The sequence below is a fragment of the Sciurus carolinensis genome (genome assembly GCF_902686445.1).
Source record: "Sciurus carolinensis chromosome 14 unlocalized genomic scaffold, mSciCar1.2 SUPER_6_x, whole genome shotgun sequence".
In the NCBI taxonomy this organism is placed as follows: domain Eukaryota; kingdom Metazoa; phylum Chordata; class Mammalia; order Rodentia; family Sciuridae; genus Sciurus; species Sciurus carolinensis.
In genome coordinates, this window is record NW_025920104.1 from 2,449,437 (window position 1) to 2,463,350 (window position 13,914).

Here is a 13,914-nt window from a genome sequence, read left to right on the forward strand (position 1 = left end):
AACCTTGATAGGTGATATTTTCTGAGTAATATCTGATTATCAAAGGTCAAATAAAATATTTATTAATCACTACTCAAAATAATACTTGGGTCATTTAGTTTCCTATGAGAATTTTGCTTTGAACTTTTAGGAAAAAAATTGAGTTCTCATTAATTCACTGATTGTTTCTAAAACATCCAACTTCAACACTTCCTTTAGTTCCCTTTGAATGGGACCAGTGAATTTTTGGTCAGACCATTCCAAAGAGATGTGTAAGAGGTAGTACTTTCAGGCTGTCAGGACATTGGGTACCTTTGACAGGTCTGTGTGTGTCTAATCCTAAGAACAAAATTCTTGCCAGCTCTTGGTATTCACCAACACACAGGTAGTTTCTTCATGCTTTTCTGGGCCACACTGGATATGAATGGCCAGGTTTTCCCAGTCCCCAGGCAAGAGTTCTGTCCTTTGAACTCCATACTGACACCTTTGTACCTGCAAAAACACAAGGAAAGTCAGTTCTCTGCATCAAAACATCAACTTGGAAATGGCTACATCTCCAGAATTGCACATGGTGGTCATCAGACGTTGTCATTGGGTTAAAACCAGCACTTTATCTACTTTTTCCTTTTCCCCAAATATTTACAAAACAGAGGATCTCTTATATTTCCTCTGTTCCCAATATTTACAAAACAGAGGTCCTCTTATATTTCCTCTGTTTTCCTCTAAGCAGCATGTTTCAACCAAAACTAATGTACTTCTCTACAAGCTTTGGAAATGCACGAGGTCAACCTTTTCTGCCACTGGCTCTATCACTAACCCAGACCCTTAGAAATTCTCCTCAGTGCTTGGACTTTCCTGCCCAACAGGACATGTTAGATTGACAAACTGTAACCCAGTGCTAGTTTTATTCTTGGTGAGCTTGGGGCTCTTCCTATAACAGCCTAAGAAATGGATAAATATAGCTCGAGTCCAAAGTAGTTCTATTACTTTCTTCTGAGGGCTAAGTATTCATCAAATAATTTACAGAATACCTGAGGTCAAAAAGTCCTGTTAAGTACATGCTGCTATGCTTGTTCTCTTATGATAAAACTTGCTGCCTATTTCTGTGCATGTCATGAGGTGATTCAGAAGATGGGTTAAGAGAAAATTTAGTTAGTTTAAGGCCAAAATGAATACCATCCTTACTTTCCCCTTCATCTTAAAGTTCACTATATAAGCTTTGGAAAACAGAAGAAATTGTAGTCCCTTCATTTGTACTCCTTAGCAACGTAGTTACAGAGTACAGAATTTTAAGGTTTAAAAAAAGATACAGGAAGTGATGTTTGTTCATTCTATCCTAGGTGTCTTTTAAGAATCAAGTGAGTGTTTATTGTTAGTATCTTTGTTATTAGGAAGGATTTACAATTTCAGAGAGGTAGTTTCCTTTACATTTTCTTCCATTCCAAGTCATTGTTAATTGTTTTAAATGGAATTTTCTCACATTGCTACCATTAGCAATGTTTCTCATATGAATGCTTATGAAGACAAAATGGATAACTGCTATGTTTTTCCTTTAGTTCTCCAAATAACTGGCATAAATGGTGTATGTTAGTAGCTTTTGAATTACTTACTTAAAAATGGTCTTGGGGCTGAGGGTATAGCTCAGTGGTAGAGTGCTTGCTTAGCAGGTGCAAGTACTGAGGTGTGGCCCCCAAAACTTGCAACATGCACATGCACACAGAAAAATAATGAATCTTAATAATTTGGAATAAGTAGTAATTTGGTTCAGTGTTTAAAGTAATATCTGTGGCTTTTATTTATGAAATCCCAGAATTGTATAGATTTTTAGTGGTGGATTTGCTTTTGAGAAATTTTGCTTTTTGTTTTAATGCTTTGGGAAAGTGAAGATAAAAAGCATGCATTTTTATCTTTTTATTAACTGATTAAAAATATGGACTGCTTCACGAATTTGTGTGTCATTCTTGCACAGGGCTACATTAATCTCTGTAGCATTCCAATTTTAGTATATGTGCTGCCAAAGCAAACACTTGTATAAAGGTTTTGTGCATGACCAAAACAAAAACACAATAGCACAGATGTACTGGATCTTAGCAACTGAGTAGTTGATTCCTGCCTTTGCAACCTGGTGAGCATCGTCTTTGTCAAGAACTTGCTGATGATATAACCCCAAGAGCATACTCGTGACAACGATCTGATCTCTCAGTTCTTGCGAGTTGACTTATCTCAAGAAACACCTCCTCTTAAGAAATGCAGGTGACTGAATAAGCACTGCTAACTTTCAGTGCAGCTCCATGCTGAAAGTCTGATTGGAAAAGGCTTGCGTGTCCAATTGGTACTTTTTCAACTGTGCTGATTCTGTTGATGAATAAGGAGAAAAAATTGAGACAAGGGAGGGCTAGCATATTCAAGAGATTTTTTATTTTTATTTCTTTTTCCCTGAACCATGGGGGACTCAAACCCTAGCCCATGCATGTGCTAGGTGAATGCTCTAAAAAATTACTTATTTCTTTAGCACCAGAGGAACCCCTTTTAGGTACCCTCTAGATCCTCTATGGGTCTGAGCCTCTCAAATTCTATGCAGAAAAAAACAGCCCCAAAGCTGACAAATTTCTAATACATTCTTCATTTACCTTTTCATAGCAATCCTGCAAGAAACATTTTGTGCACATCATTACCTACAATCTAGGGGTGTGTCATGAGGGGAAAGGTTTATCCCTGTCTATTGAAGGAGGAAAAGAGTTGTAGCTGATGAGTGAGCAGGAAATGATGTCAGTGAGCATGGAGGCCAGGGTCAGGGGAAAGGCAGGCATATGTGGGAATATGCTCAGGTTGTTAGTATGAAGGCCATCAAACCTGTGCATAAAAGCAGACTCACTATCTCTGCCAATCTACACTTCTTACCATGTCTTCTTGGGCTATTCACCCAATGGAAAGAGGATGGACTGAGGTTCATTAACCCCCTTCTCTTTTTTGGGTCAGTTAACAAGCCATCAACTGGAGTGGTCAGGGACTAAAACTGACTTAAATGGTTCTCAGCTTTCCTGCTCATCAGTACTTGGTAGCATGGAATGAGAAAAGTACCATCCTCTTGAGTTTGCTCTTGACAGATTAGATTGAGGCACTCCCACGGTGGTGCTGATTTTTGGAGTTCTAAGTGGAAAGTTTGAGCATCAAACACCAAGCTCTGCATGGGATATTTCCTTGGCTGAAGTCTACTCTGGACAGATCAGACAGATATACCACTAGGGCCTGGCAGATGTCTGTCACTGCTGTGTGTCTGGATCTTGGGAACTTACCAAGATTTCTACTTATAGGAAAGAGTAACCAAACATCTCAGTTGGTGGGGGTGGGGGTACATCAGAACCTGCACAGTCCACTCACACAAGTATGGCCTTCCAAGTTCCAGTTCTCACAAGCAATCACTTGTTCCCATTCAATCTCCCAACCTCTTCAACTGATTGTCCTCACTACCAGAGTTGAAAGGAAAGCAGACTGCATGCCCTTCTGTATCTCATTGTGTATAATCTTCTCTGTGCCTACTTTAATAGCATTCCACCAGTGTCACCCTGGACCACATGGTAGGCACTCTAGGATTTTCACAGCAGTGAATTCAGTTGCAACCTCCACAAGATGGCTCTCTGCCACAGGCCTCTGCTCCCAAGTTGAGAAATATGGATCACTTGTGAGCTAAGTTCAGACTGCCTTTCTGCTCTATAGCTTTTTTTTTTTTTTGACAAATATGACCACTATGTTTCTCTCTTTTTCTTTTCCCACAATGCCTGCCTGCCAGGCTTTGGTACTGTCACTGCCATCAGGCAGAGTGCTGATGTATCCTTTCTTGCCCTCTATGACAAGGACCAGACTATCTGGGTCTCTTCAAGTCTCTGTGTCTAGGAGTGAACTCCCTCAGACACTTGTGTGGTTGTGTAGCTGTTCTTCAGCTACTTCAATTCTGAGCCACAGGGTATATGTATAGTTCCCAAATATGCTGCCCTCTTAGCTTTTTTAAAACTTTAAAAACATAGAGTTTATTCTTTATTTATTAAAAATAAATCTTACTCTGTTTTCTTATAAGGGAATTTCCCCACATGAAAAGTTTATACTGAGAAAACATGATGTATTTACATGGACTAGAAACTGTAATGACTAGAAGCAGGTGAGTGTGCATTAGATTGGTGCTTTGTTGGAAATATCATATGTATAATTTTATTAGATTATTCTTGTTTTAATTTCCTTAATAAAAAGATCACAGAAAGAGAATATACTAAAAATGGCAAGAAGGGAAGAAACAATGTTACCCAAATTAAGGAACATTAACTGTCAATGAAAAAGGTTAGTTACACCAACTAAGAAATAAAGATATGTTTTAGAAATAAGTTCTTGATCTACAGAACACATTTAATGCAAACTTCAGAGTTCAAAATATTTGATGATTCTTTGGCAATTTTAAATTTATTACTTTTTCTTATCTATATTACCAAACAGAATTTAAACAGAAGAAATAAAAAACATTTCTTTGCAACATCTCCAAAGATTTTCTTGCATTTTGATATTTTAAACAAATACATGTTGCCTGAAACACACGTGTGCCCAAATACACAACAGTATGTCGGAAACAAGAACTTAACAGGTTGCTTTTGCCCAAAGGGTAAATAAAAGCAGGATAAAACATCTTGGCATCTCTGCCTCATTGTCTCTTTTATTATCTTAAACTTTAGATCAGCTTTGCAAACATGCATGCTACTCACTTAAGGAGTGTTTGAAAACTGGTAAAACAATTTTGATTAACCCTCAGCTTACCTACTCTCTCCCATCTCTTCCAAGACTGGGGAGATCAATAAGAGAACTAAGGTAACATGAACAGCCTGTTAACTGACAATTTCTGTGCCATCCTGTCCCAGTCCCTCAGAATGGTACTGAAGAGTCTCGTCATTGTCCTTAATGTTCCAGAAACATGCAAATCACCCAATGATGAGGTTGATTACTTCTTAGGCTTCATAGAACCAATTCTGAGATAATAACCAACCACACCAATATGACCAACACTGTCCAATTATGCATACCTCCTGCTTCCTGCCCCAATTCTTCTTCTATTTGAACCTAAGTCTCACATCAATATCCTCAAAGGCAGACTGGTCTTTGATCCCCCTTGCCTTTCTGATTTAGGTCTACTGATTAAATTGTCTTTCTCCATTACTGCTTCCCATTTGACTTCTGGAGTGAGTGACCAGATCTAATTTTTTGGAAGTCCTTGAAGTTAGGACCCCTAAGGCCTAAATCTCTGGTAACAGACCCTAGGATCCAACGATGTGAAAGAAAAGAAAGAAATGAAAATAAAAGAAAGAAAAATAAAAGAGAAAGGTAACCAACATCCCAAAAAACATTCATATCAAAATAATAGGAAGTCAAAGTTCACAGGAAGTAAATGTGCATATTTTTTAGTGTATTTTTTCTGGAATTTTAAAAGATTAGCAAATAAAATTGTTTTATTTATGTTGTACAACATGATGTTTTATGGAATGGCTAAATCAAGGACCCTCTCTGGAGATGGTGTGGACCTCACACAAGCTAGAAATATACTCTTACCATTGAGTTATATCCCCAGACTGCATAAATCAAGCTCACTAATATATATGTCACATACATTTTTGGGCAGTGTGGTGAGAGCAGATAAAATTTACTATCTTAGCAGTTTTCAAGTACACAGTACATGTAATTACTCTATTCATCACATTATGCAACAGAAATGAATTTATTCCTAACTGAAATTTTGTATCTTTTGACCAACATCTCCCTAATCCCCATGAAGAATATTTTTTGCATATTTGCAGTTTTCCAAGTTTCTATTACTTTTATAGTAAAAATAAACTTCACTTTTTAAAAAAGCCTGTAAAATATACTTAAATATGTGGTTACCACTTAAGAGTAGCATGACTATCTAGACAAAGAAATTTCTAGGCCACAGAAGAGAATAAACTAAATACAACTTAAACCCCTTTGTTTGAACTAAGACTGAGAAGAAAAGGAAAGTATTCTTTGTAACAAAATGACTCAAATTCTTATACAGCTAAACCTAGAAAAGTAAATAATAGTTTTCAAACAGTGACAATAAATAGAAACCACGAAGCAATTTTCCAAAAGCAACACCACAAAGTTATTACAAGTTATACACCCATACTAAAAGTAGACAAAATCAGAAGCCTTAAACCTTAAAAAAAAGTGCTCATAAAATATATAACTGAATAAATCAAGGTGCAAATTTTAATTTATATTCCAAAAAATGTTTTTAGCACCTTTTGAAAATCAACAATTATACAGTTGATGACATTTCTCATAACTGAATTGATACATCTGGGAGAGGGATACAAGAGAAGAGAAAATGTCACTCTGAAAGACCACTAATAACATTAACTCAAAGCCTTCTGCTGAACTGGGCAGAGCACTTGCCTAGTGTGTGTGAGGCACTGAGTTCAATTCTCAGCACCAGATAAATAAATAAAATAAATGTCCATCAACAATTAAAACAAAGCCTACTTCTAGTGTGGTGAATGATCAGTCTTTTTACATTTGCAGTTCAACACAGATATCACATTTACACATGTCATTCAAAAACTGTTAGAAAATTAAAAAAATGGAATAGAAAACAAGCTTATATGTTTAATTATTATGACATAATAGAGAGAGAAATTATTTTCAAATTACTCCACATTTCCCAAAACCTTCAGTTTCTGTACTGACATACTGCAGCTCCAGTTCACTGATATCTCTTCCTGGTGGGTGCAGGAGTGGAGCATTGCCAACATGACACTCACTCACAGCTGATACCCACTGCTCACTAGTTAGACAACATCAGCCATCTCTAAATAAATTCCACTGAGATTTCTTTTCCCACAACTTTTCTTTCTCTATGATCTTAAATAAAATAGCATGTGAAAATTATGCCAAGTGAAAAGTTTTCAATCTCAAACCTAGACAAACCAAAACAAAATTTAAAAAACAGTAGTCCAACTAGAAATTCATAGGGATCAAACTGAAACTAAACCCCTACCTCTTGCCCTGCACAAAACTCAACTGAAATTAGATCAAGGTCCTAGGAATTAGATCAGATACCCTGCACCAAATAGAAGAAAAAGTAGGTCCAAATCTTTACCATGTTGTTTTAGGATCAGACTTCCTTAACAAATCTCCGAAAGCACAAGAAATAAAATCAGGAGTCAATAAATGGAATAGATTCAAACTAAAAAGCTTTTTCTCAGCAAAGGAAACAATAAACAAAGTGAAGAGAGAGCTTACAGAGTGGGAAAAAATCTTTGCCACAGGCAGTTCAGATAGAGCACTAATCTCCAGAATTTTTAAAGAACTCAAAAAACTTTACACCAAGAATACAAATAACCCAATCAATAAATGGTCTAAGGAAATGAGAAGATAATTCACAGAAGATCTACAAGCAATCAACAAATACACAAAAAAGTGTTCAACATCTCTAGTAATAAGAGATCAAAACCACCCTAAGATTTCATCTCACTTAAAACTCTATCAAGAATACAAGCAACAATAGGTGTTGGCAAGGATGTGGGGAAAAATGTAAACTCATAGTTGCTGGTGGGGTTGCAAATTGGTGCAGCCACTCTGAAAAGCAGTATGGAGATTCCTTAGAAAACTTGGAAAAGAACCACAATTTGACCCAGCTATCCCACTCCTTGGCCTATACCCAAAGGACTTAAAATCAGCATACTACAGTGATGCAGACACATCAATGTTTATAGTAGCTCAATTCACAGTAGCTAGAGTGTGGAACCAACCTAGATGTCCTTCAACAGGTGCATGGATAAAGAATCTGTGTCATACATACATAATGGAATATTATTCAGTCATAAAGAAGAATAAAATTGTGGCATTTGCAGGTAAATTGATGGAGTTGGAGAATATCATGCTAGGTGAAATAAGCCAATCCCAAACACCCAAAGGCCAAAGGATTTCTCTGATAAGTGGATGATGATACATAATGGGAGGTGGGGGGAAAAGGGAAGAATGGAGGAAGGATGGATTGTGTAGAGGAAAACAAGGAATGAGGAGGGAACAGGGGGAAGGAAAGATAATAAAATGAGACATCATTATCCTAAGTACATGTATGTTTACACAAACAGTGTGACTCTACTTTGCATATAACCAGAGAAATAAAAGTTGTACCCCCTTTGTGTACAATGAATCAAAATAATAATAATAATAAAAGCCCAATAAATACTTACTCTATTTTGGTCTATTCCTTTGAGTGACAAATACCAGATACTAAATTTCCATTTAAAATTGGGACTATACAAAGCAAATAAATATGCTTCAGTCAGATATCAAAGATTTGCCATTTCTGATCTACTAAAACTTTGTTAGTAAACTTACTTTAGTGTTTCCATAGAAATCAGTAGGAGAAATTGGATTGTTTACTCAACTTGAGTAAGAATTTATTTTGAGAGTAACCTGAATAAAGGTAAACAAACACAAAAAACTGAACAACTGTTGACTAATCTAATACAATTTCTCCAAATGTGAAATTGTGATGCCACAAGGTCATCTTGCCTAAGTAGGTCAGCTATTTTATAAAATTATATTTAATTTTCCTTTAATTATAAAAATAAAGAGTTAATCTACTGGAAATATTCAAAAAGATTTTTTTCCAAGAAATAAACTTTTGAGTCTGTTAGAATTTTTTTTACCTCATTAAAACAAAAAAATTCTGCAAAGCAGTTTTTAGCCTAGTCACTTAAACAAGTAATCTTAATAATCTTTAAACTTTTTGTTCTACTTATTATATTAGTAATCTGAGATACCAAACTCCAAGATTACTCATTCTGGTGGTCAGATCCTGAACTATAAATCTAATATCTGAATAGTTACAATGGCTATATATATTGATAAAATAAATCAGAAAAAAATGATATTTTGGAGCAGGAGAAAAAAAGCAAACCTTGGAAATCCAATTACACTGCTGTGGTAGAATAAGTCTTATGTATAGAGTCAAAGACTCAGTTTTACATTGACTATTGTGGGTACTCTGAAGAAGTTATCCAACTGTCTTAGGCTTCAGTTTCCCTACCAGGCCTACTTCAAAGAAAAGCAGAACTATATACAGAAATGAATTGAAAATGTGAAGCCATACACCAAATGCACCTAGTAAGAAGCATACCCATGCTTTGTACCCAACCACTAGGGAGCTACCCACAGCAGTATCAAATTCACAGGTCACTTACTATCAGGAGGGGCAATGACTTTCTAATTTGAGATTCCGCCTCTGGAAGGCATAAACATTCTATTTTTAAAAGTGTTGTACAGGAAAAAGAACAGTACAAATTAAAAAGAATTATTTAAGCAAAATGGCTACTTGTCACACATTGAGAGGTTACATGAGATTCAAAGAGCAATACCTAATTAAATCATTTATGTTCAGAATTTCTATGTAATATGTGTTAAATATAAAATCCACAAAGAAAAAAACCACAGACCATAAAAATATCACACATGCAAGTTAAACAGATTAGCCACATATACCACCAAAGTATTGCTGCTCTCCTCTCATTTCTTCCAGTAAAACAGTAAAGAAGAACAGGCAATAACAGGTACATATCTGTCATTATTCTCACTTTAGCTAAAGATATATTTGATGATCTCACTCCCCTTGAGCAAACAAGGATTATATGATTGGATCTGTTAGGACATTAGGACAAAAGACAATAGACAAAGAGGCTCAAATATGTAACACTTGCAGTGTACACATAAACTAATGACTACTGGAAATTGTGCTATTAATGAACATCTGGACAAAGGGCTAGGAATTTTTTTGTTTTTTTAAAGATTTTTTTAGTTGTTGACAAACATTTATGTATTTTTAATTTTTTTTTTTAGTTTTAGGGACACAATACCTTTATTTATTTTTATGTGGTGCTGAGAACCAAACCCAGTGCCTCCTCATACATGCTAGGGAAGCACTCTACCACTGAGACACAATGCCAGCCCACAGTTTTTAACTCTTAATGATAGTGCTGATTCAATTATACAACTGTCAAAATTATTATTAAGAATTTAAATTTTAAATTATAATTAAATTTATATAAATTATAATACATATTAAATTATAAAATAAAATAATGTCTGATATGTATAGTAACTTTACTTTGATATGTGAAGTTACAGACTAGAGGAGGATAGAAAAACATTTCACTTTGATTCTTTTTTGCATTTATATAATTTAAAGACTTACTAGATTTTACTGTCATCTGAAGCATACTATCAATGACATTGGATAGGATTTCTTTACTGGATATTCTCCAAAGACCTAATATTACTGGAACTGCTTCATACTCCAAAAACAATGTTTTCCCTTCATCTGTCTTCAAATCCAGAGAGAAATGATCAAATGCCTGAGTCAGGTAATCAGTTGAAAAACAATGTGAAATCATCTGCATATCAGTAATCAGGTTGGTAATCAGAAAGATAAAAAGAGAGCATCATCACTTTAACAAAATCAAAAGACAAATAAAAATTAAATGACAAGAGATCAGAGGCTAAATTTAGATTAATTTTTCCTTAATTTGTTAGAACTCAGTGGGAAAGGAAGAGATATGGTAAATTTTCTTTAAATTTTTCATATTTTAGTACTGAAACAACAAATAAGACCTATTTTTTTCTAGTATGAAAAAATAAAACATGATTTATATTAAATATCACAGGGATAGTTTATTTTCCATATTTGATTATAACTGTAATATGCTTCCAAAAAATTGAACAGCATTACTTTACTTCTTTCTGAATGGTTATTTCAAAATGTGATTTTATACAAACAAATGGATTTTAATCAAGGATTTCTGTCTCTGGTTAAAAATTGGATATTAGACCACTGAAAGACAACTTCAGAAATTTGGATATGCTCTGGAGTGTTACTTTCCTTGATATATCTATAAATAAGAATGGCAGCAAGATTTTACCAAGGCTAGCACTTTAGAGACACTTTCAGATTAGATTGCCTGGAATTCTCTTAAAGATGTTTGACAGGTACCTGGGAAGCTTCTAAAGTCAGGAATGAAAAACACTAATCTAAGTAGAATCAATGCAAATAGAGTATTAGATACTTGTATCATTATATTTCAATATGCCAAACAAACCCAAGTCACTATTCTTAACACCAGTTTTCTATAATTCTCCTTTCAAAACTCTATTAAAAGGAATTTTTAAAAGTTCATGCTGTTCATATAATACTGAGTTATTTTTTCTATTGAGATTTCTACTTTAATGACTTGAAATACAATGAAAGTATAACAGAATCACCAAATGACATTTATTGTCTTCTTGGTTTTGGGTTGAATTTTCTTACATAAATATAAAGAAAACAACTAAACACTAGTTATTAAGAATGAGAAGTTAGAGTAACTCATATGAAATTAAAATATATATATATATATATATTAAAATATTTTGAGAAATAAGGATCTGTGCCTCTGAACACTCTTTATAGTGTACTCCTTTTTCTTTTTGGTAGAATTAAGAAAGTTCAAGGAACATTAACATTACTATACTTAATTTCATAGCTAAAAAAATAAACATTGGAAATAAAAGAATAATAGAACAAAGTTGCTAGATTGTTTAGATTTGCCTTGTTTAGAATATATATATATAAATATATATATATTTAGCAATTACACAAGCAAAGTATACATGAGTTATAAATTCTATAAGGAACAAAAGTTTTATCACAGCACCACCTGCTGCATTTAATACAAATTGCTTCAATTATTAATATATCATCTGACTATTAAATAGGTTGAATGCTACATGGGATTTATCTTAAAATTTACAAGCTGGAGAAATTGTTCTTTAAGAGTTTTAAAGAGTTAAAAATGGTACTTGACTACTTTTTTCAAGAACGACCTTATAGAAAAATTATGTTCTCATTTGAATTTATCCAGTAGAAGGTGTTTCTGAAAACAAGACCAATTCAACTTCCAAAAGAATATTTTTAAAACATTAATTATAACTATTTCAAAACATTTATTTTCCTAAATGTGTTATATTATTGAGTCTTTTAACAAAGTCTTGTCATTGAAATGTTACTTTTATATTCTTTACCAAAAGTCAATCTGTTGATCTTAATCAGTGTAAGATAAGGTTTTCCTTTATTTAGTCTATTTGGCAGCTTTAAAAAGCAAGTAGAAACTCTGCCACAATTGCCATCTACAGATGAGCTCCACTGCCTGGCTCTGAGCCTAGGCTAACTCTATGCTCTTAACAAGATGCAGAAGAAATGACGCTGTGTGCTCAGGATCCTAGCCTGGAGAGCTCTTGCATCGCCAACTTTTCTGCCACATGTGAATAGGCCCCATGGGAGAAAGGTGAACCAAGAACAGGGAGCCCAACCCAGAAAAACCTGTCACTTGGGTCCTTCTCAAACTATCAATCCAAAAAAATTGTGAGCTAGTAAATGAAAGGTTTTGTAAGTTCCATAAGTGTCTGGTTGTTTATATAGCCATAGACAGCTAATGTGATCTAATATATCTTAATTCAACTCTTAAAAGTTAAATAATATAACAATAATGTTTATTGATATTGATAATAGATAGCTACTATTAAGCTAGATTTTAATATAGCTGCATGTGGAGGTGCATGCCTATGATTCCAGTGACTCAGAATACTGAGGGAGGAGGATTGTAAATTAAAAGTCAGTCTGGGAAACTTAGTAAACCTTGTCTCAAAATTAAAAAAACAACTGTTTGTTCTTTCAGTTTGATCAGTTTTTGCTTCATGTTATTGGTGTATAAAGGATTATCATGTTCTCTTGATGATAAGACTACTTAATCACTATGAAACACTTTACCACTGAGTATGCCCATGCATTTTTAATTTTGAGACAGGGTTTTGCTAAGTTACTGAGGGTCTTGTTAAGTTGCTGAGGCTGCCTCAAATTTGTGATCCTCTGGCCTCAGACTCCTGAGTTGCTGGGATTACAGGCATGAGCCACCATCACTGGCTTGTAAATGATCTTTCAAACAGTTACCAGTCTATTGTAATTATGAAAACCAAAACCAAGTAAAAACAACTAAGAAGGCAGAATTATGATTTTTTTCATTAGTTCACTTATCACTAGGAGTAACGACTTCAGATAAACATATTTCAGATAAACTACCCAAATAAAATTGATGTCATTGCCCATTTAAAGAAACCCCCATTCTGAGTCATAAAATTTAGCCAACACAATAGATACAAAACTTAAATAATTATTGCTTGAACACACTGGCATGACTCACTTTAACAAAATTTCTCATATTTAATGATTCAAAATGACAACTGGTTACAGGAAATAATTTAAAGTATATCAATTAAGTTGACATTACATATAATTAAGCTGCACATTTGAAAATCCCAGCAACTGAGGAGACTGAGGCAGGAGGATCACAAATTTGAGGCCAAGCTGGAAACTTAGTGAGACACTGTCATGAAATAAAAAATAAAAAGGGTCAGGGATGTGGTTCAATCCCTAATACTGGAGGAAAAAAATTATGATCATCTTTGGTTGAAGAATTTTATTCTTTCTCTCCCTTTTGCTTCCTCCCTCCCTTCATTTCTTCTTTCCTTTGCAATGCTGGAGATTGAGTCCAGGTCTTCTGCATGTAGTATTATTTTTAATTGATTCACTTCTTTATATATCAATAAATTCATTCTTCTACACCAAGCACCATGGTAGGTATGGGCAGATAAGCAAAATAAGTTTTTATCATTAGTAAGCTAACTAGTGCAGGATTGATAAACTTTTTTGGTATAGGGTCAGGTAACAATTTTATAAATTTTAAAGGCTACACAGTCTCTCTTGCCAGCTACTCAGCTCTGCTGTTTGAAGGCAAAAAGAGTCATAGCCAAGACATAACAAACAAGCATGGCTGTGTGAGAAAATTT

At 34.4% G+C, this 13,914-nt stretch overlaps 1 non-coding gene across 1 annotated transcript; it reads right to left on the bottom strand.

Moving 5' to 3' along the window:
* Positions 1-1,903: 1,903 nt before the first annotated feature.
* LOC124973185 (U6 spliceosomal RNA) lies at positions 1,904-2,006 on the bottom strand. Its single transcript, XR_007106636.1, has one exon. It is a non-coding gene; the product is annotated as a U6 spliceosomal RNA (small nuclear RNA).
* Between the last annotated feature and the right edge of the window lie 11,908 nt (positions 2,007-13,914).